At 49.0% G+C, this 21,761-nt stretch overlaps 1 protein-coding gene across 1 annotated transcript in view; it reads left to right on the forward strand.

Annotated features, from left to right (window-relative positions):
• Nucleotides 1-21,761, forward strand: part of EMP3 (epithelial membrane protein 3 (MAM blood group)) — a 114,858-nt gene that overhangs the window by 46,916 nt on the left and 46,181 nt on the right. The gene's annotated exons all lie outside the window — the stretch shown is intronic.

Below are 21,761 nucleotides of genomic sequence, written 5' to 3' on the forward strand. Positions count from 1 at the left end.
GAAAACTGCATGGTATAGGTTAGACCATTATGATTTTCTCCCCAGTCTTTCATTACCCTAATGTCGCAAAATGGGTTAATTTGGGCAGAAATCAATTCTTATTATTAAAGAGAACCCCCAACCATAGTGTTAAGTTTTATATTCTAAGTGTGTGCTTCTCCAGACCCAGCACTCTTAAACTATACTGTCTACAAGTATGGATGACATGACTCCGATTGTAGTCCTCTGTCTTATGTAACATTACCCATACACTGATTTACACATGTTTGTTTGATTCAGTGGCATAGTAGAAGGTAAAGCAAGGCCGGGCTGGCCGTAGCGGACACCGGGCATTTTCCCGGTGGGCTGCCAGGGTGGGGGCTGGTTTTGGGCACCTGTGGGCCGTTTTTGTTACCGGGGGCAGGCAATATAGGCCCTCTGTAACAAAATCGGCTGAAACTGACCCTAGCAAACAGCTCGCCAAAACCCCCTCCTCCCCTCCAGCGGGGGCCAGCCGAGCAGGGCCAGTTTTAGTCCCCAGTACGGCCCTGGGGTAAAGGGGTGGGCGGTCCGCCCCAGGTGGCACGAGTCTTAGTGGAGGCGGCCTCCCCACACTCTTACCTGCCACCTCAGGGCAGCAATCCCCCCACTCTTCAATTGGCTGCCGTGGGGCGGCAACTCCAGTGACCGCCAAGGGCAGCCAAAGTGCTAGCTACACCCCTGGATTGATTGTCTCTGTGTATCGTGTAATGTAAAAGGCTTTGACACCATACACTGGTGTCAGTGGTGCTATCAAACTAATTTAATGCCTCTGTGAGAGAGTAGTTATGGAGACTTGAGGGGTACTTTTAAAGGGTGTTAGTGATGGAATTCCTGATGGAGGTGGTCATTGGGGGCACCAACAAACACTGCCGCACAGGGCGCCACCAGCGCTAAAGCCGGCCCTGATTATACCACTGCTAGACTTTCCATTTATGAACTTTGAGGAAAACCCTTGGGGAGTGACTGCTGGCATAGTTCCCCCCTCACCAACATATCAGAACAAATCACTGACACCGACATCATGTGTGCCACTAGTTGGGTTTACTTGTGCCATCAAGGACCAGCTACAACAGTGAACAGAGTTCCACTCTCTGCTCCCGGATCCCTAAGTGCTAACTGACATGCATCCTCTACTCCGGGTCTATGCCTCTGGCTCATATGAGCATCTCTGCTGCAGGTTTCACTCATGGCGGATTTCCGCCCGCCTGCCAGTTTTTCGAGTGATCTTTGCAGGCAATCGAGTACCATCAGGTGGGCCACTTTGAAAGGGTCAGTGTGGGGGTTGTTTATTTTTTAGTTCCGTAGATGGTGACGGGTTCACTAAAGCCGGCGCACACACTGGCCCTTTCAAGCTGGACCATCTGACAGTGCCAGACTGAGTAGGGAATGCCTAGTTCATCATGCTGTGTTCTAGCAGCCATGCTGTGTCTTTCAGCAGCCGCAGGCACTGCAGCTTTTGGAGATTGTGGTACCACAGCTGGTAGTGCTGTGGAAGATGTACAGTAGCAGTGTTAGCTTCTCCTGGGGAATGGTCAGTAGCAATATATCTCCATTGCAGTACATGAGGGAATGTTTGGTGGGTCGAGAGAGAATTAGGGATTATTGGGCCCCAATTTAGAAAATTAGAGTCTTTCCCCACTGGTGCCCTGGGGCCACCTTACTATAATAGGATCCAAACTGAGAACCAAAGGGCCTATTTACAAGCCCATTGCACCGCCGGTATGTCACTTTTTCCCATATTAAAAATTACGCAACTGTGGCACAAGGGATTTGTAAAAAAGCCTCCAAGCATCTTCTGTTAACAGTTGACCTCCAGGAAAGCAAAGCAGACCAGGCACATGCTTAATAGCAGAGTAATGTAACTTAGAAATCCGAAACTATGCATAGCACATAGTAAAAAAACATAATAATTCAATATCCATCCAGTGCTTCTACCTATGAAAAAGAACTATAAGTCACATAGTTCTACATGCTACACATAAAACTACAAATATGCTCAACCAAAACTGCACCTTCCTAGCACCTCCTGAACTAGACATCTGTGTAAGAAAGTCTCAGCGAATTAAACAATAGAAAGCCCCTTTCATTGGTGTTTGTCATGTAGTTCACAGTGATAAAGCCCTTCCTATTTTGCCAGTTCACCGTGTAAAACCTCTTCCTATTGTCTTTGCCACATACTTCATAATCGGAAACCCCTTATTAATGTGTTTGTCCGAGAGTTCGCTATGTAAAACCCTTCCTGTTGCCTTTGTCACAGGTTTGCATCATGCAAAGCACCTTGGCACTGCATTTGAAAGGGGCTTGCATTAGCAATGGCTTTCTCGGCTATGAGCAATGGTTCTATTCCACAGACTAGCTAAACACAACTGCTGCCCAAATAAATCACCAAAAGGCTGTAGCCAAGTCCTCTCTCTCTACATTGTTTAGTCCCTGCCTGTCTATTTTTAGCCAGACCTAAAAACAGTGGATAAGGCATTCGTCTTCCTGACCTTCCGTGGGTTCATGGAGAGGTCAGTAAAAGAAAAGCCAATGGCTTGAAAAGGAGGCCGAGGGACGTTGGACTGCACAAGACATTGCAACTTTACTCAGAAAAGGGTGGGGCGTTGTAACATGGCAAAGAGGGAGCACCGTGGCAGCACAGAAATGTAGAATTATGACATCATACAACACGACACGAGAATGTCATAGAAACTGAAGTTTATGACCCCATGTAAAGGGACATAACCCCCTTACACAAAATACCTTTAGGCTCAGAAAGTGACGTTAAGACGTCACACAGGGTGATATTAACTCGTTACAAAAAGAGATGTTTACAGGGTAACACAAAGACCCTGAATTGTTAAATGAACGTTTATGACGTACTACATCATGACATTACATCAAGGAACGCTTATGATGTCACGCCACGGGGTGTTTTGGTATCACAGAAAGGGAGCTCATGACATCGCACAAAGGGACAGCAATCCATCACCCACAGGAAAGTTCAAGACGTTACGCGTAGGTAGCGAGTCAATGTCGCCAACAATCATCATATGAGCACAGAATGGATTGTTTACTACGGGGGAGGCGGGAGTCCAATATAGTTGCAAGAGGGTCCGATCCACGCAAATCGTCATGCTAACATTGTGACTAAAATAACATAACACTTAGAAATTGATTTTTAAACCTCCCTGCAAAAAAACTGCAAATAATCCAATTATATACATCTAGGTTAAAGGGCTTCATAAAAAAAAATACTCAAATGTATCTTCAATTTGTGGATTATGTCACAAAAAACTGGCTTCTAATCTCAGCTTACTTATTGAACCCCAATGTGTGTTCCTGGCAATCACTCTGTTGTCCTCTGCCTCAGTTTCCTTATTTTCCAAAGTTGGGTGAAAATCTGATGAGCATCGGTACCAAATACTGGTCCCAGAGCATTGTGAGATCCTGTGTGGAGGATGCATTGCGCAACAGCGTTCCAAAGAAGCTGCGGTGTGAGGCCCTGTGTCAGATATGCGTTGCACAGTGGCGGTTCTGAGAAAGCTATCTACGGGTTTGCAGTGCATGGTCCTGCATTGTCATTGAAGATGCAGCCAACAAAGGTTTACAATGCAAAGTTCTGCATCGGGATGTGTTGCACAGCAGTGATTTCAATGTGGAGATGCGTTGCGATGTGTCTGTTCTGCCCAAGAGACCACTGTTGGGATGGCAGAGCACCTTCGGGTCCACTTTTAAGGGTCCAGGACTGGGGTGGTACCAGACTCACAGCAAACAGAGCCCAGGTGCTGGGTTCAAGATGATTGGAGCCTGTTGGACTTGGCCCTTCTGGCAGGTTCACCCCTGAACTTTTTGCTTTTAATTATGACCTGGTATTAGTGATTCTTGGTTTCTGCGCACTTTCACTGTGTCCCAGTGGAAAGTGCGTGCACACTCTAAGTGCGTGTGGTAAGATAGGCCTGCCCTCCCATAGGAATGCATGGGGAATGTAAGTGTCCCTGGTAGTTCCTGATGCGTGGGGTGTGTAGGCTCGAGTCTGGTATGTGCGGACTCGTGGGATTGAATGCTGCGCAATGATGTATGCGGCGTGTATGTGTCTGGTGTGGAAGTGCCACTTCTAGACATGGCTGTGCGTGTGCTGTAAAGGTGCTGGCATGTGATTGGCTGGGGTGCCAGGCTCCATGAGTTATGATGGGTCTGCCCAGTGGTGAGTGTTGAGATTAGCATGCTGATGGCTGGGGAGGAGTGCACCTGGGACCTGAATAGGGCTGGGCTTTCCTCACACAATGCTGGCTCCGGCCCCTGTGGTGCGTCTAACGACCCTAGCCCTGCCAGTGAATAAAGTGAGGGGCTGAGCACATCAACAGTGCTCCCAAACCAGCTGCGATTGGTTTTCCCCGACCCTGCACCTTTAGACAAAGGAATTCAATGTATGAAAAGGGGCTGTGTCTCCTTACAAAATGTTCTTGTTTGCCAACTTGAAACTACCAGGGGCGTGCTGCTGCTTGGGCCCAGGGGAAGGCTTGCCTCCCTGGGCCCTGCCCAGCCCCTGGACGCCTGGTGGATTTTCCTTTGTTGGGAGCTGCCTGCTCCATCTTTCTGAGATCCAGTTTTGACCACGACGAACCTCTGCCTGACGAGAAGGACCAAGAGAAGCTGAAGGACGGAAACCAGTCTGTATCATGTAAGACTGGCCTGCAGTGGTGCCTTGCTGAGAAAGGAGAGGAAAAGACCAGATAGGACTTTGAAGACTTGTGCCTAAGACGATCTCCAAGGGCTTTATCTCGAGCTTGCCCCCTGAACGGAACCCCAGGACCATTGGGTTCTATTCTGCTTGTGCCCGTCTGCTGTTGGGCCTTAGTTCTTATTCCCTCGCCGGAGTTGTGACTCGGGTGCCTTCACCCCTCCCAAGGTCGTGACAGCTCGGAGCCTGGTCGCCCCGCCGCAGAGAGCCCCGCTCATCCCTGAGTCGCTCTACGCTTCAGTGCCGGGCCGCCCGCTCTCCTGTCACCTCGCCTACTAACGGAGCGCGTTGTGCGCCTCTCATCTTCCCCAGCCGGAATCTGCACGGAGCGCATTCCATAGCCTCGGACGGTCCCTACGTCGATACGTACCCGACTGTCTCGCTTTGCCCTCCTGCATACCAAGGCTCGTGCCGCACCTTAAGAAAGGCCTTCCGTACGTTGGTACCGGAGGCCTGGTGCTGCACCCGTCTGCCCGAGAACACGACGCCCCTCACAGATCCACGAGTACGACCTGGCGTGCTAAGAAGTAGTACGCCCCACAGGCCTGAACGGCACCTCGCCCCGTGAGCTGCATCGACCCTGGATCGCCACAACCCTCCACAGTCCTGCTCACCCACCTCGCACCTCGAGGGGGCCCCGAGCCGGAGAGATCCTCTGGAGAACCGTCGGCCTCGTCCCGGCTACGCCCTCACCAGTAGCCGCGCCTGAAATGCCTCGGACTTCCACAAGCAAGGTACACTTGAGCTCCGTCTCGAGTTCATATCGGATCCAGGGTCCGCTACGTTCTGTTTTCCCTGTCATCGTACCTTGCTGAACAATGAACATTTAAAGACTAATTGCCTATTTAAATCTGGTGGCCTCAAATCGCTAAACATTATATGGTCTTGTGTTAATCCTGCATATGAGTATATCTTTTATATAAAGTCTACGTATTTTTGATACAACCTTACGACTGGTGTCCATTCGTGGTGGGTCAGTGGGTTTACTGTGCGTGATCATAAATGCTTAACTAACTATCACCCTGAGAATTAGCCTTGTCTGCTCGCGCCACACTACCTAGAGGGTGAGCAGGGGTTATTCGAAGGAGTACTTCCCTTGCCCTGACTAGAGGAGAGGGTCCCTGTTTGTCACAAGTGCATACCTGTGCCAACCAGAGACCTCCGATTCTAACATTGGTACCAGCGGTGAGGATTCCGAATTTGCATTTATGATTTATGTACAGTGAATTACTGATCACCACGTAGTGAGAGCAGACCTATAACGAAGCAAAGGGATTATTGTTTCTCAGTTTATTCTAAATGTTATTTCTTTGGAAATATGTTTCTTGTGCACTGTGAGCTATGTGTCCCTAGCTCGGGAGGGTAGATCATACCCTAAGTGCAGTATAAGGTTTCTGGATTCCCCAGGAAGGGTGGGATCCAGTGGTGGCAGCATAAGTGTGTCCAGTGCATGTGTTCCCATTCCTGTTCCCGGAGTGATGGTACCTGTGTCACGTGTGGTCAGGTTGAGAAATCAGGGGTGGTAGAAACTGCCTTACCAGTCTGGGGGGTGTGGATGAGTGTTGTGTTGCACTGGACAAGTGGTGTAAGTTCTCTGAGATGGGGAGCTTGCTGAAGAATTGGATATGTGTTGGATTTCATGGGTGGGCCTGAAGCTCAAGGGAGTTTCCCCTGCCCCTGTGCCATTGTGTTATTTGTTGGGGAGTGACCCTAAGGAAAGTTCTGGTCTTCCAGCCTGGTGGTGGAAGTGGCTCAGAGGAGCACAAGCCCGGTCTTCGTAGTCTGGGTGTTTTTTTAGGAACACCAGGTGAGGGAGCCTAGTATGTCCGTATGGAGCGTCCTTTGAGGGGGATCTCCCAGTGTGGAGAGAACGTGGAGCCCCTGTAAGCAGGGCTCTAGTAGTTCTGTTATCTGGTAGTACCGCTCCAGTTGGGAGGGTGCAGAAGTCCAGATAGAGGGGTGCAAGGGGGATAGGTTCCCCAGTGGAAGAACCAGTGGGTCAGGGGCCAGCCAGAAGGGTTGTGTCGCCAGCAGTGACCATGGTGATGCCACTTCTGTCCTGAGTGTCAGGCAGACTTGTACATGACGCATTAGTTATATGTCACCCTCAAGGAAGTCCTGGTGCACCAGGAATCTGACCAAAGGGTACGTCCCTCGGTTGGGGAGCCAGTAGCCGGTGTTTCCGGATCTGGATGGCAGGGCGACTGTAGCCAGTGTCCTGGCCGGTTTGTCTTCTAGGGGTACCCCTGTGAACACAGGTGGGGCTCATCTTAAGTGAAGAGACCCAGTGTTTCCCAGGCCAGAAGGGGTGGTACAGGCCTAGCAGGGATCTTTAGGGTTCTTGGCTGAGTGTTGTGGTACTACCCTGAGAGCAGGTGGGGCCCACCTTAAGTGGAGGTACCCTGTTCTACAGTGGAAGGGTACAGAACTCTGGAAGGGGGTCAGAGGAAGTCTTACCCCTGTGCATCCTGTGAATTTGGATCCCAGGTGGTAGACCAGTAGAGGGAGAGAGTTCCTGAACTGGTGGGAGAGTTGTGTTCTGGAGGGTGCTTCTCCTGGGAGGGTGCGCAACCCCAGAAGTAGAGGTAGGGGGGCATTCTTGCCCGTGACCTCTGGTCAGCCTGAGGGTGCGGACCCTAGGTTGAAGGATCAGTGGTAGTTTGGAACTACACTGAGAAAGGGAGTGGAGAATGGCTATTGTATGCCAGGGGTTACCACCCCCACTCTGGATTGGCATTGACCAGTGGTATCTGGGTGGCCTAGGGCCTGGTCCTAGCCGTGGACAACTAAGGAGTACCAGTGGGGTAGCCTGGTTGGACCTGTTTTTTTTTTAAGTATGCTTGTCTATAGATCAACAGGGCGTAGAACCGGAGGGTGTCCCTGCAGTGCGGGCCCGCGTCCATGTTCTATCGCCCAAAGCAGGGAAGTCCATCACAGTGGTGATTGGTCTGCCCTGCGTTTTGGCTGGAAGGGGGTTGTGTTGGACTTGGCCCTTCTGGCAGGTTCACCCCTGAACTTTTTGCTTTTAATTGTGACCTGGTATTAGTGATTCTTGGTTTCTGCGCACTTTCACTGTGTCCCAGTGGAAAGTGTGTGCGCACTCTGAGTGCGTGTGGTATGATAGGCCTGCCCTCCCATAAGAATGCATGGGGAATGTATGTGTCCCTGGTAGTTCCTGATGCGTGGGGTGTGTAGGCTCGAGTCTGGTATGTGCGGACTCGTGGGATTGAATGCTGCGCAATGATGTATGCAGCGTGTATGTGTCTGGTGTGGAAGTGCCACTTCTAGACATGGCTGTGCATGTGCTGTAAAGGTGCTGGCGTGTGATTGGCTGGAGTGCCAGGCTCCATGAGTCATGATGGGTCTGCTCGGTGGTGAGTATTGAGATTAACATGCTGATGGCTGGGGAGGAGTGCACCTGGGACCTGATAGGGCTGGGCTTTCCTCACACAATGCTGGCTCCGCCCCCTGTGGTGCGTCTTAACGACCCTAGCCCTGCCAGTGAATAGAGTGAGGGGCTGAGCACATCAACAGTGCTCCCAAACCAGCTGCGACTGGTTTTTCCCCCACCCTGCACCTTTAGACAAAGGAATCCAATGTATAAAAAGGGGCTGTGTCTCCTTACAAAATGTTCTTGTTTGCCAACTTGAAACTACCAGGGGCGTGCTGCTGCTTGGGCCCAGGGGAAGGCTTGCCTCCCTGGGCCCTGCCCAGCCCCTGGACGCCTGGTGGATTTTCCTTTGTTGGGAGCTGCCTGCTCCATCTTTCTGAGATCCAGTTTTGACCACGACGAACCTCTGCCTGACGAGAAGGACCAAGAGAAGCTGAAGGACGGAAAGCAGTCTGTATCCTGTAAGACTGGCATGCAGTGGTGCTTTGTTGCGAAAGGAGAGGAAAAGACCAGATAGGACTTTGAAGACTTGTGCCTAAGACGATCTCCAAGGGCTTGATCTCGAGCTTGCCCCCTGAACGGAACCCCAGGACCATTGGGTTCTATTCTGCTTGTGCCCGTCTGCTGTTGGGCCTTAGTTCTTATTCCCTCGCCGGAGTTGTGACTCGGGTGCCTTCGCCCCTCCCAAGGTCGTGACAGCTCGGAGCCTGGTCGCCCCGCCACAGAGAGCCCCGCTCATCCCTGAGTCGCTCTTCGCTTTAGTGCCGGGCCGCCCGCTCTCCTGTCACCTCGCCTACTAACGGAGCGCGTTGTGCGCCTCTCATCTTCCCCAGCCGGAATCTGCACGGAGCGCATTCCATAGCCTCGGATGGTCCGTACGTCGATAAGTACCCGACTGTCTTACTTTGCCCTCCTGCATACCAAGGCTCGTGCCGCACCTCAAGAAAGGCCTTCCGTACGTTGGTACCGGAGGACTGGTGCTGCACCCATCTGACCGAGAACGCGACGCCCCTCACAGATCCACGAGTACAACCTGGCGTGCTAAGAAGTAGTACGCCCCGCAGACCTGAACAGCGCCTCGCCCCGTGAGCTGCATTGACCCCGCATCGCCACAACCCTCCACAGTCCTGCTCACCCACCTTGCACCTCGAGGGGGCCCGAGCCGGAGAGGTCCTCTGGAGAACCGTCGGCCTCATCCCGGGTCCGCCCTCACCAGTAGCCGCGCCTGAAACGCCTCGAACTTCCACAAGCAAGGTACACTTGAACTCCGTCTCGAGTTCATATCGGATCCAGGGTCCCCAACGTTCTGTTTTCCCTGTCATCGTACCTTGCTGAACAACGAGCATTTAAAGACTAATTGCCTATTTAAATCTGGTGGCCTCAAATCGCTAAACGTTATATGGTCTTGTGTTAATCCTGCATATGAGTATATCTTTTATATAAAGTCCACGTATTTTTGATACAACCTTACGACTGGTGTCCATTTGTGGTGGGTCAGTGGGTTTACTGTGCGTGATCATAAATGCTTAACTAACTATCGCCCGAGGATTAGCCTTGTCTGCTCGCGCCACACTACCTAGAGGGTGAGCAGGGGTTATTCGAAGGAGTAGTTCCCTTGCCCTGACTAGAGGAGAGGGTCCCTGTTTATCACAAGTGCATACCTGTGCCAACCAGAGACCTCCGATTCTAACAGAGCCTTTTCTGTCCCTGAGGCTCCAATCAGGAGGCCAGCCAACTAGCCCTTGGAGTTACTCTGGTGGTCCTGGGTTCAAGATGCAGATCCAGTCCTTTTCACTCAGACAGCAGGGCAACAGGCAGCAGAGTAGCAGGGCAACAAAGTAGCAGTCGTTCTTACAGCAGAGCAGCACAGCATTCCTTCTGAGTCTTAAACAGGTCGAGAGGTGTACTGAGGAGTAACGTCTGAGGGTCCAATATTTATCCTATTTTTAAGAGTTTTTCAATATCAGGACATGTAAAAGTTAAAAGTTCATGTCCAACTTTTTAAATATACTGCACCCTGTCCTATAGGCTTCTAGGGCCTCCTTTTGGGTAACTTATATGGATAAAAAGGCAAGTGTAGGACTGGCAAAACACTTTTTGCCAGGTCGAAATGGCGGTTTAAAACTGCACACATGTGCTGCAATGGCATTCCTGAGCCATGTTTAAAAGGATACTTAAGTGGGTGGCACATTGAGGGTTAAAGGCCATTAAGTAGCATTTAACTTAAAGGCCCTGGGTACATGTAGCATCATCTCACTATGTTATTACAAGTAAATTAAACATATCAATTGGTTGTAGGCCAATTTCACCATGTTTAAGGGAGAGAGCACAAGCACTTTAGCACTGGCTAGCAGTGGTAAAGTGTGTAGAGTCCTAAAAGCCAACAAAAATTGATTCAGAAAACAGGAAGATGATGGCAAAAAGTTTGGAACTGACCCTGCAGAAAGGGCCACATCCAACTTTTGTGCAGTATAAAGAGGGCTGTCTTTCCAAAGGTGAAATGCTTATCTTACCTGTTGAATGCGAATAGGAAACCAATCACTGTTCCACATCCCCACTACTACCACTGTTTCAAGTCTGCTTATGTCCAGAGTGAACTCCAGACATTTCACTGTAGAAGTCAGGGAATGTGGGAAATCTTTTACTTTTAGTGCATCCAGGAGCACTGGGTAGAAGGTGTCTGGTGTTTTCGCTTCAACAGAAGGAACTTCAGAAAGTTGTCAGCCACCCAAGATTGGAGTTTAGCGAGAGTGATGCTTATGGAAAGGATGGCATGGAAGATCATTTTAGGCAGATTTTGATGCAATCTGCACATTGGTGCACAAACACTCATGATCACTCTAATAACGCTCTCAGCTGCTCAAGGTACCGGTTGAACAAAGTGGGTGCCACAATGGAATCCCGAGGTACGTTGCAAGGCATTGCAGCTCTAGTTAAATAGTAGTTGCTGCGATTCACCAATATAGTGTATGCACTGTGTCCCATATATCCTTTCCTACCAAGATACCTAGAACTGTGCTAACATCCTTACTGCACCCTGCTATTTCCCTATGTTGAATGTTTTTCAACAAATTACCACCTCTGCTGAGCATGCGGATGCACTGCACGCATGCGCACTAACATGCCCATACTTTCACTTACCCTGCAAGGATACCACAAAATAGAAATCCACCAGATATCTGAAGAATAAAGTTAAAATAGTACATGATCCTTTCTTATTACTATTTGGTCCTAATTCTATGCCTTTCTCAGTTTTTGAGAATAAGTACAGAAATACACCAACTCCTGGAAAGAATAGAAGTGAAGTAAATTTCTGTTGTTGTGTGTGTTGAAACTTCCCATCGGTTTCTGCCCACAGCCTCTGTGGACAAGAACAAAAATAAGGGCTGACCCAGCATTCCTAAGAACCTGTTTGTATGTGTGCTATAAGGATACAGTGGTTCACTCGGATTTACGATAAACAAACCAAATAATTTTTATCGAAGAACTGAAAAGCTAATTTTACCATGCTACCCTCTATTGATTACTGATAGCACTATAAATGAATCTAGAACATTGTACATCTAATTTTCTTTTTTTGCAGTAAGCATTAGAAGAAGATGTAAGTGCTCCATGTGGTGTCACGGTACGCGTGAATGGTGACATGAGTGTAAAAGTGCATAGCTCAGCAGTGAAAAACAAACAGAAAGTTGCCTGGTTTCACAGTTTGCTTGCATACACTAGTAGCACTATTAAGTTCAGGTTCATGAATATTGCATTAAATGTCCAGTCAAATACCCGTTATGTTAACGTTGTGACCCAAATTCAGTTATTTACAAACAGGGGCTTCATCAGGACGTAGTGTTGTAACATCTTCGAGATATATTTTTATTGAGTTAGAAAGATAGTTTGGTAAATCCTTTGTGTAAACTGATGGTAGTGTACTTTTAATTCTACCAGTGCATTCTTCAGGTCAGTGTGCGTCACAGCGTTGACAGATACAATGTGTGCACCGCAGCTAGTGCATAAGAAGCGTCTCAGTGAGTCTGCCATATTTTTACACTATCCACTTGGCTCTCATCCACCAACTGCAAAGCACATGTTCTCCAGCATCAGACCTATTTGAGAAAATCTGATTCTATATGTTCCAAATGCACTTCTAATAAAATATTCTCTGCCTGGAGGTAGAATAGTAAAATATCCTGTACTCCAAAGTTTCAGAGTATTTCTATGTTTCCCCTCGGCTGGTTGGCTTTTGAGAGGAGGCGCACAAACATGGCTACTTTTGTCACGTGCAATATTATTTCTATGAAAGCCCTTAACTTTCGAGAAGATACATGATATACAGCGAACCTACCCCTCCCCGCCGCCCACCAAAAACAAACAAGCATTTACAATGCAATGGTCTCGGCAGCATTAAAGGTAGAGTTATTGGCATTGCTCATTACATTTCTTTAAATCATAAATAAATGGCATGGTCATTTGATGGGACAAACCTACTAGGAAACTTTGTTAGATAGTGAGGTAGTGAAAGAGAGCGTGTTAGTGACTTAGTGTATTTGAGAGTGATGTAGTGAGTGAGTAAATTAGTAATTTAGAAAGAGAGTGAATTTGTGAGTTAGTGAGAGTGATGTAGTTATTTTTTGAGAGTGTGTGGTGATATAGTGAGGGAGTGATACCGAAATACATAGTGATGTACTGATAGATTGAGTGAGAGTGAGATGGAGATTGAATTTTGAGTATTGTGTTAGAGTGAGAGATAGTTACTGTTATAGTTATATTGTGTTGCTGTGAGAGATAGTTGAATAGTGAGTTATAGAGTTAGTGATCGAGTAGTAAAGTGAGAGAGTGGTGTGGGGGAAGAGAGTGGTGTGGGGGAAGAGAGTGGTGTGGGGGAAGAGAGTGGTGTGGGGGAAGAGAGTGGTGTGGGGGAAGAGTGGTGTGGTGGAAGAGAGTGGTGTGGTGGAAGAGAGTGGTGTGGTGGAAGAGAGTGGTGTGGTGGAAGAGAGTGGTGTGGGCGGAGAGCGGTGTGGGGGAAGAGAGCGGTGTGGGGGAAGAGAGCGGTGTGGGGGAAGAGAGCGGTGTGGGGGAAGAGAGCGGTGTGGGGGAAGAGAGCGGTGTGGGGGAAGAGAGCGGTGTGGGGGAAAAGAGTGGTGTGGGGGAAGAGAGCTGTGTGGGGGTAGAGAGTGGTGTGGGGGTAGAGAGCGGTGTGGGGGTAGAGAGCGGTGTGGGGTAGAGAGCGGTGTGGGGGTAGAGAGTGGTTCGTCCCTTCCCTCTTTCTGTCTAGTTTCACAAGGAAAGTAGGACATTCGCCAATTTATGCCCATGTTTTACAGACACTTTCATCTTTCTTGAAATGCATAAAGAATAATGTATTCTTCCAAGGTGCTACGACTGTCAAGAGTCCCATGAGTACTTCCATGAGTAAATATTTATGCATACAAAAATATAGCACGTTGTATGTGTAAATGCAGCATATCGGTAAATCTGCATTAAAAAACGTTTTTCACGGCTTGAATATCTTTAGTAGATTCTGGACATAATCATCTTGCACACTACAATGGCACCGTAATATGTACAATGAAGCATGGTTAAATCCGTTTACGATTTCAGCTTCATGATCTGTAAATTACTTACTTGAAGTTCTACTCCTCAGTGAAAGTATTTGCAGACCTGTGTCACTTGAGCACTTTTTTGTATTTTCAAGATAACTGAGATTTTAAAACGCTTGCAAGTCTCAAGTTCGTACCACAGCTCACAGGACACGGGCACACCGGGAACACAGGGAAACATAGAAAGAACAAGGCAGAATTATTTGTTGTTTGTGTGCAAACCCGACAGATCGAAACTATCACATGCATTCTCAACCTTTAAAAAAACACAAGGGGGCGTGGCCAAGAAGGCGGCGAGGAGGGACACTTAGATCCGGGCTCTTCGTCGCCGTGCACCAAACACAGCCGCAGCTAGCTTCCACGGGGGCCTGACCGACACCTCATGGCTTCGAGGAGCTCCTGAATTTGCATGCTCACACTCTGGTGGCAGAGAATTGCGGATTGCCCGGGGGGCGACGGACAGTGGAGGGCGCGGCCTGCCAGTCGTGCGCCGCGCTGCGGTAGCGGCCTCACGTAAAGGGCGGCCCCGGCTCGAGGCTGGCTACAACTGGGAAGGCCCGCTCTACGCGGCCCGGGTGACGAGCGGGCAGCGCACCAACACCTCGCCAGCAGACCACGTCTCCTGCGCCTGAGAGGACCAGCATCGGAGGTGCTCCTCCGCTGCAGCACTGGGAGGCATGGGACATTGTCGCACCCCCGGTGGTCCGCAGACTGATGCAGCACCGTTTAGCCTGACGCCGCTGTCGAGGATCCTCGCCCTCATCACGAACTGTAGCTCCAACCCACGGCTACAGGTAACGACGGTTGCCGCCTGGATTGGGAAGCGGCCATACCCAGCGGGCCCCTTGATCAGAGTAGAGGACTGAGAACGGTTGGGGCAGACACTGGGGGGAGTGTCTCTGTATGCGTGTCTGCATGTCTGTCTGCGCTCGTGTGTGTGTGGCCGCATTGCGTGCAGGGGGAGGTGTGCCTGGGTATGTTTGTTCTTCCCAGGAGACAGCCTGGCCGAGCGCGGCGCGTGCCAGTCGGCGCGTGCCACTTTCAAATCGCCTCAAAGGCGATGCGCGCGGCCAGGATTGTCTCCTGGGAAGCACACACGCCGACAAAAGAGCTTCGGCGGAGACGCGCTTCCGCGCGTTCAGCCGAGCCCTAATAAGAGTAAGAGCAGCAAGGAAACCTAGGGAACAAGTGTCTGAATTACGAGAAATACGAGCAAACAGCAGTGAGATTGTGTCAGAAAAGGCCACAGTCCGGGCTTTAAGTGGTATGAAAAAACTGCGGGGTCTCTCATAGGGTCGTGGGCGATGTAATTAGGGGCGTGGCTTAAAACACCTAAGCTAAAAATCTGCACTTAGTAGTGTGTTGCCCGAATGGTATTTTGCCGCTTCTGTCTATTCATTCAGATATATATAATACAACAAGTAACATTACACCTACAACAAGCCAGGACTATTGGCTTTGTCTGTCAATGGTTGTAAATTGCATAAGATAAATAAGCAACAACTATGACTTGAAAGCAGGTTCGAGCCTCATGTCGGCTCAACATCATGTGATTCAAAATACGAATATGTCCTTGTGTGGTGGAGCTCGTGGTTGTGCTGTATAAAACTGAAAAACGAGTTGCTTTCGAGTTGTATTATATCAAAAGCAGTGACGGCTGCAGAAAGTTACGTTTTCTGAGGGTGAAAATGGAGAGCCCGATGAGTACCCCTCTCGGCACCTGCTTTTAAGAACTACCGGTGCTGAGCACCTGGCAGACCCGGCCCACTTAAAGCCATGTGTAGAGTTCTGAACAGGGCGAGGGTGTAGTGCTGGAACGCCAAGTCCCATATTTCCCAGACGTAGTTCAGTGGATGCTTCACATAGTTAACTGCAGTTTGGGTTTGGCTGTCGGGGGCTTTCCTACTTGCCCCGCTCAATTGTTCCTTTATGTAACCCGGCCTTCTGTTGCTATGTTCCTGGGCTGATGGCCATTATTACAAGGGTTGGCAGCATTCGAAGGGGGACGGGGGCGCTTCCTGTTTTTTTCTGTCATCAAGCCCACCGCGCACGTCACAGGGTTGTCAGGGTGCTCCATGAGCGCAGCTCCGGGTCTTGAAAAAGAGAGTGGGGCACGGACCCCCCTGGAAAGAGTATAGGTGCAACGGCCTCTTCTGCTGTGCAGTGTGTTTGGACCGTTCCACACTCCTGCCCAAGGGGCGCGCTGCAACCAAGAACGCGTTCTTTTCGTTGCCCCTTTTATCGTTCACTACCTCAGCTCTGCCCACCCCTCACCTACATTCAGAAAGGGCGGACACTGTGCGCTTGGCCTTTCACCATGCACAAAGGGGAAATAGCAGAATGTTACTGAGAGGTTGTTTACTGCTGCGCAGACCTATAGGACTGGGCTATTTGTCCTTTTAAAGACTAGTCTCTGATAACGTTAGAAAAGAATGACGGGGCAAGTGGAGGAGGCCCGGTAACCCCTTATTCACCTGTGTATTCTCTTTTGAACAGGTTTGCTTTGTGGGTGACTGGCAGGGTGGTGCTCTGGGTATTCGTCCCCACGTGAAGGATTGAATCTTGGTCAATACCGATATTACTGGTATGATATCTACTTGAGCATGCCCAGGGACACTAAGATCACAGGTTCGACTTCCGGCAGCCTGCACTGTACTTTTATCGGCAAGAGGTGGGAAAAGGGTGGATTATTGGTTTAATTAAATACCTACTTGAGCGTTTGTAGGATATTCTGTGTGTGTTGTGCTTTATTTATTTTCTTATTCCCTGATGGGCAAACGTTAGATTGAGAAAGGCATTCACAGCGTAGGCAGAACAAATGCAAACTTCAATTAAATCCATGATCGTTGCACAACAGGCCGCAGCGGCCAGGGCTGCTTACTCCGGAACCCAGAGGTTCACGTTTCGATCCCAGGGGCCGGGATTGGGAAGCGGCCATACCCAGCGGGCCCCTTGATCAGAGTAGAGGACTGAGAACGGTAGGGGCAGACACTGGGGGTAGTGTCTCTGTATGCGTGTCTGCATGTCTGTCTGCGCTCGTGTGTGTGTGGCCGCATTGCGTGCAGGGGGAGGTGTGCCTGGGTATGTTTGTGCTTCCCAGGAGACAGCCTGGCCGAGCGCGGCGCGTGCCAGTCGGCGCGTGCCACTTTCAAATCGCCTCAAAGGCGATGCGCGCGGCCAGGATTGTCTCCTGGGAAGCACACACGCCGACAAAAGAGCTTCGGCGGAGACGCGCTTCCGCGCGTTCAGCCGAGCCCTAAAAAGCAGCTCAGTTGTATTCCCACAGCTCCGCTCTGCTTTCGAAAAAAGGGATAGAAATACACCCAAACCCCTATAAGTATGCCAAACACAGCTGTATTTCTAAGCACCCCTCTTCTGGGAGACATGAAAACACAGGTGAGCTCGAACGGCTGGAACACTGGCATTGGAGAAGCTTGCTGGTGCAGGTGTCTCAGAATACTGCGGACTGGAGGAAGCCTGAACCTGCCCTCGCTGCAGCTGCTGTGTTTACAAACTCTCGGCCTAAGAAGGTAGGGACTTGGCTGAAGCCTGACTGTTGTGGATGCTGGGTGATGCAATAGGCATCAGGCTGCCAACATTTGGTGGATTAAGGATCTGGCTGCTGCAGAGTCGGCCCTGGAAGAAAAAAGATTGATCAGACTGTTAAACGGTAAGCCTACCATGCCCATAGAAATACATAGAACACGTCAACAAAATAATCTAATAATACAAACCAACTTTTCGGTGTAAAGTAACTCATTTTTGGAATTATCAAAGACTTTCAGTTGTACTTTCAGGAAGTCGCATCAGTCGGACACTCACATGTGTAAGTAGTTAGTGAATGGGCACTAAGAACCAAATGTCAATGGGAGTGCTTTGTGGGAGGGGTACGAAGCACTATATAAATTCCATAATACTGGAACGCAGGTCAATGCAAAAAAAAAAGTTCATTTACACATCCTAACTTTTTCCCACAGGACCAACCGCCACAGAGAATGGAGACAGAAGAAAATAAGTGAAAAAAGAGAGATGTTGGAGAAAAGGAGAAAGGACAAGATCAAGATGAAGTAGAGTGAAGGGATAGAAAAGGGGTGAAAGAAAGAGGTCGAGAGGGTAGAAAAGTAGATAAGTGAGAGGGAGGCGAGGAAAAGAGATCAAATAGTAAGAAATCTGAAGGGGCTGGGAAAGAAAACAGGCATTTTCAATGCAATATGTCTCGCATTTGTGTGAGTTTAAGCTATTGGCATTGTAAATGACAATGCCTTTTATTTATGTGTGTTTAAAACCAACACACATATAAAGGGCATTGTTATTCATAATGCCAATAGCTCAAACTCTCGCAAATGCAAGGCCACTTTAATGGTGGCCGCGCCACTTTCTTGAGACGCTGCTCGCCGTATTCAGGTTACAGTTAGCAGCAGCTAAAGAAAGGGACGCAGCCTACATTAAAGTGAAAGAGCAGCATGGGGCACTTTCAGCCAATATAAAAAAATAATAATAAACAAAGGTTCTGTAGTGTGGCCACTAAGGTTAAAGAGGACTGTGCTGGAAAATTAAATAAATAAAGAAGAGCGTCAGCTATAGTTAAAGCAGACTGTGCTGCAAATTAAAAAAATAAATAAGTGTGGCTTCTATAGTTATAGCGGATCACGCTGAAAATTGAATAAATAAATAAGCGCGGTCGCTGTAGGTAAAGCGGACCCACAGCCATTACTATTAAAAATATAAAAGCGGGTGGCGTGCTGCCTTGTAGGGAAAGTTGTGAGTGGGATAGTGGAAGATCATTAAAGAAAATAGTGCTCACAGACTAGATAAAGCAAACCTTGTAACAACACAAGTAAAAATTTCAGTCCATATGGGAGCTTATAAATGCAGACAAGGAGGTACGAGGGAGGGACTACTAGGCCTATTTATCATACAAAAGCAACGATTTCGAACTGACAGTAATCTGAGCCAATTAAAAAGATGTATTAGCAAACTACAGGGAGTAGCCCGTAAACCCTGTAGAGACCAGGGCAAAGGTGTGTGACATTCAACAGTGTCTCAGAGGGTTTTATTTGTAAGTCAATATATAAGGGAGCACAAATAATTGCTAGGAGCACGGAAGGGAAAACAGGGAGACAATAATTTGCTAAGAGAAAAGTAAACATTTGTTTATATTTCCTCATATATTTAATGCCAATAAAAACACTGTGTTACAATAAATTACATGTGTTATACTGTGCACAAGTGCTCGTGAAATAGTGAACAACGCAAGTGACACATGAAAGGCAGACCGTGGAAGGAAAGCAGAAGTTGAAGAGAAGGGAGGAAAAAAAGATGGGTGCTGAGATTAATAAAATGAGAGAGGTGTAATGTAAGGCAGATAAAAAGCAGTTAGAGAAAAAATAAAGGGAAACGGTATAATTGGTAAATTGAAACCACAAAGAAGCACTTCTCTATTTGGTTTTAATTGCAAATAAACATAACACATCAGGGCGGGGACTGTGCCTAGTCATGTCTGCCTAGGGCTTAGGGGTGAAGAAAGTCTGGCCGCTCTCCAGGGTTGGAGCTTGAAACAGCGCTGCCCCTGCCAGAGAGCCTCACACGCTTTCATTCTACTGTTTATGTCCTGAAGCGTTCTCTGAGTTGGCGCGGCGCAGAGGCAGCTGGGAACAGGCTGGTCTAAAGAGGAATCCAGCAAATTCTGGCGAAGCCAGCACACAGCAAAGCAACTGGGGCTCGCCATGTGTGCTGCCTGATGTGTGACTGACCCTGTGCCAGTCCCGCCGACTTTTCAGGGGAAACGGCTATCCAGGTATATCTCCCAGATTCCCTCTTCATCAGTGGTCCTCAGTCTTTTTAATATCGTCCCTTGCCCCTCCCCTAGCCAGTGCTTAATTTGAGTGGTGGCTTCTGGTGCTCAGCACCGTCACTTATTCATCAACACCTGCTCTTTTCATGAGCACTGTAAAGTTGTGGTGAATATAGGAGGCAGACTACTTGAGGAGTGGGCACAGGTTGTTTATTTTTTAATTATTATGCCAAGGCACACAGAGCGCCGAGCGTGTTAATCCACACAGCTGCGGCACCCGAATGATCGCGCCGATGTGCGCGATCCAAAATGGCCGCCGTTCACGCTACGTGGTGACGTAGCGTGAACCACTAGAGCGGCAACTCTACATATCTCCCCCTTTTTGTCCAATAAAGTTATTCAGTCTAAGGGGCTTTATAGTCCTTCACCCATTTCAAAGTCTCTGAATCTGGCAGGTCTCACTACCTTGCGCCCACCTCTGGTGCACCTTAATGGAGTGGATGTAGCTTCCTTCTCACCCTGAATCATCGACTCCGTCTCATTATCCTCGTGGGCCAACGCTCTCACCTTGCTGCCTGGTTCTTCCTGTCTCAGTCTGGTATTGTTTGTATGTGGGATACTTCCACCTTCTGCTCCCCAATCCGTTTCCGCGTTATCTTCTCCTCCTTCCTGTTCGTCTGACTCCTGTCCCAACATGCCTTGATCCGACACTTCGGGCTCCCGTGCCTCCGGTGCCCATTGCACTACTTTGTTACATCGAGCCATGCGATCCTGGGACCACACGTTCCCGTCACACAGTCTGGCCGCTCGGCTCAACACTTCTCTGACTTGGAGAGGCTTGCTATACTTGCTGCCCCCTTTACGTTGAAGTGTGGCCAACTTGACTCTCACCCATTCGCCTTCTTCTAACTGTGTGTCCTTTACATTTCTCCTTTTGGTGTAGTGTTCTGAATATATTCTCTGGGCCCTTTCTAAGTTAGCTTGCACCACCGCCGGGGACCACTTACTGGTCACCGTCTTGTCCTTCCACGTCCTGTTGTCCTTTGTGAACGGATCGCTTCCTCTAAGGATCTGGAAGGGACTGTACCCTGTCCCTGTCGGGGTGATGCGGTACGCCCATACCATAGGTAACACTTCCTTCTCCCAGTCATTCCCCATCATGATGGCTGCTTGGATGGAGCCCATCAAGACTCTGTTGAACCGTTCCACTTGTCCGTTTCCTGCCGGATGGTATATGGACGTGTGTTTGGAGCAGACCCCTTTCCTTTCCATAAACTTTAACCACTTGTCGGATGTGAATTGTGGTCCGTTATTGCTTAACACACTTTTAGGGATGCCTTCCCTGAGGAAGATGGTGGTGAGGAACTTTAATATGGTATCCGTGTCCATCTCTTCCTTGACATGCACTTCAGGCCACTTTGAATATCTGTCTATTAAGGCACATATGTATTTCGGGGTGCCTTGATCATCCAGGATGGGTCCCAAAATATCAATGGAGAGCTCTTCCCATGGATTCCTCGGTGTTTCGAACCTTCCAATGGACGGCCTCAACGGTGTCATGGTCTTGTCAGCTTGTTGGCATTGGCCACATTCCCTCACATGGCGTTCCGTTTGCGTGTCCATTCCTGGCCACCAGTAGCCTTGTTTGGTCCTCAATTTCATCTTCCCAATACCTAGGTGACCCTCGTGCAGTACGGCCAGCAGTCTAGTGATGAGTCCTTCTGGGGGTACCACTTTGTCCCCCCGGTACACGAAGATACCCTTGTCATCAAGTGAGAATTCTTCTCGCACCTCGAAGTACTTTCTCATCTCTCCGCTCAAATGTTTCTTCTCCGGCCATCCTCCTGTGATGTACTCCTTGACCTGTTGGAGGTCCTTGTCTGCCCGGTAAGCTTCTTCCCATTCTTGGCTGCTGATTACTTTCTCAGGGTCCTCCATCAAGGCCACCATTTCATCTTCTTCTGCCTTGTCTCCTTCCGCCTCTTCCATTGCTGATGCCCTGCTCAAATAGTCTGCTACTTTATTCCTGCTGCCCGGGATGTACTTGACGTCATAACGGTAATCAAGCAGTTTCAGAGTCATTTTTGCTATCCTCGGAGTGGCACTGGCATGCCCACTGGACGTGAGGACCCTTACCAGTGGCTTTTGGTCTGTTCTCAACCGGAACCTCGTGCCCCACAAGAATTGGCGAAATCTTCCCAAGGCCCAGACCACCGCCAGCATTTCCTTCTCAATGACGCT

The sequence above is a fragment of the Lissotriton helveticus genome, chromosome 7, assembly GCF_964261635.1.
Source record: "Lissotriton helveticus chromosome 7, aLisHel1.1, whole genome shotgun sequence".
NCBI classification, from domain to species: domain Eukaryota; kingdom Metazoa; phylum Chordata; class Amphibia; order Caudata; family Salamandridae; genus Lissotriton; species Lissotriton helveticus.